Consider the following 1,574-nt stretch of genomic DNA (forward strand, 5'->3'; position numbering starts at 1 on the left):
TGTGAACAAACATGAATGTTTTTCGATGCTTTGGCAACATAAGATGTAACTTGTCATGCCAATAAAGCGATTTGAATTGAATTGAATTGAATTGAATTGAGTGACAGAAAGATAGAGAGAGAGTGGTAGAGACACAAAGAGGGAGAAATATAGAAAGAAGGAGGCAGAGAGACTGAGAGAGAGATAGAGTGTAACTGAGTTGCCTTGGGACGTTTTAGCATGGGAAAGTTGCTCTATTGTAGTTGTGAGGTGACTATTGAAGAGCCTGAGGCAGGTAACGGGGGATGAGACACAATCTGAGTGGTGAACTGCGCCCTGCCTCATTCTTCAAACGCACAGCACTGTTCAATTCAATTCAATTCAAATCGCTTTATTGGCATGATGACAAGGTACATCTTATGTTGCCAAAGCATCGAAAAACATTCATGGTTGAACACATAAACACTGATCTATCCATACAGTGTAGAAACAGATATATCCCTGAGTGTATAAATATACATTCATATATAATTTGTATATACTCTTTTCTTATATTTAGTGGTTGTCCCTCTGTTTATGGCAAGCTGTAACATAGTGTGCCGCTAAGGTTACACAATTTCTCTCTTCCCCTAATAGGTATGGGAGTTTTTGGTCATCATTCAAATATCTGAATTACGGGCATATTTTTGTGAATTTAGGGTAGAAATTCTCCCTTATGCCCTGATATTTTCTACAAGCTGTGAGGAAGTGCATCGCTGTATCCACCACACCCTGACTGCAATGAGAACATATCCTGTCCTCTCTTGGTAGCCGGGTCTGCCTGTGTCTACCTTTTTCGATCGCCAGGCTATGGTCATTAAGTCTGTACATTGTCAAGGTTTTTCTCAGTTTGCTATCCTTTACCATGGTCAGGTAATCAGCCATGTTGTGTTGCACTAACGGGAATGAGAGCAATCCTGTGTCAGTGGCTCCATAGCTCAGGGGTTAGAGCACTGGTCTTGTAAACCAGGGGTCGTGAGTTCAAATCTCACTGGGGCCTGTGCAAAATTAGTTTCTGTTTCTGAACTCGCCCTTAATCCACCGCATGTTTTTTTTTAAGTATGAAACAGTTCAGAGACCATCCCAAGAACAGGCTCTCACTCCCCTCCCCCTCTCCTTCCATTCAAATCCCCTGTTCTCCCCTTCACCCTCTCTCTACACATTCCCCTCTCTCTCTCACCTTCTTCACCTCCTCTCTCTACCCTTCCCCCTCTCACTCTGTCCTTTCCTCTTGGGGAGACAAGAAGGCGGATGGGGAGAGGGAGAGTAAAGGGAAGCAGAGACTGTGGGTGAAGTGCAGAGAGGGACAGAGATAGAGAGAGGGGAAGGAGAGAGAGTGTGGGGAAAGGGACAGAGCGAGGGGAAGGGGAGAGAGGTGTGGGGAAAGGGCTGGAGAGAGGTGTGGGGAAAGGGCTAGAGAGAGGGGAAGGGGAGAGAGTGTGGGGAAAGGGATAGAGAGAGGGGAAGGGGAGAGAGTGTGGGGAAAGGGATAGAGAGAAGGGAAGGAGAGAGAGTGTGGGGAAAGGGATAGAGAGAAGGGAAGGAGAGAGAGTGTG

The 1,574-nt window shown here is 45.8% G+C and overlaps 1 non-coding gene across 1 annotated transcript; it reads left to right on the forward strand.

The window, feature by feature from the left end:
- Positions 1 to 945: 945 nt before the first annotated feature.
- Positions 946 to 1,018, forward strand: trnat-ugu (transfer RNA threonine (anticodon UGU)). Its single transcript has one exon. It is a non-coding gene; the product is annotated as a tRNA-Thr (tRNA).
- The last annotated feature ends 556 nt before the right edge of the window (positions 1,019 to 1,574 follow it).

This window comes from Somniosus microcephalus, unplaced genomic scaffold, assembly GCF_052327205.1.
Source record: "Somniosus microcephalus isolate GS21.2 unplaced genomic scaffold, FLI_Smic_1.0 unresolved_chr2, whole genome shotgun sequence".
NCBI classification, from domain to species: Eukaryota; Metazoa; Chordata; class Chondrichthyes; order Squaliformes; family Somniosidae; genus Somniosus; species Somniosus microcephalus.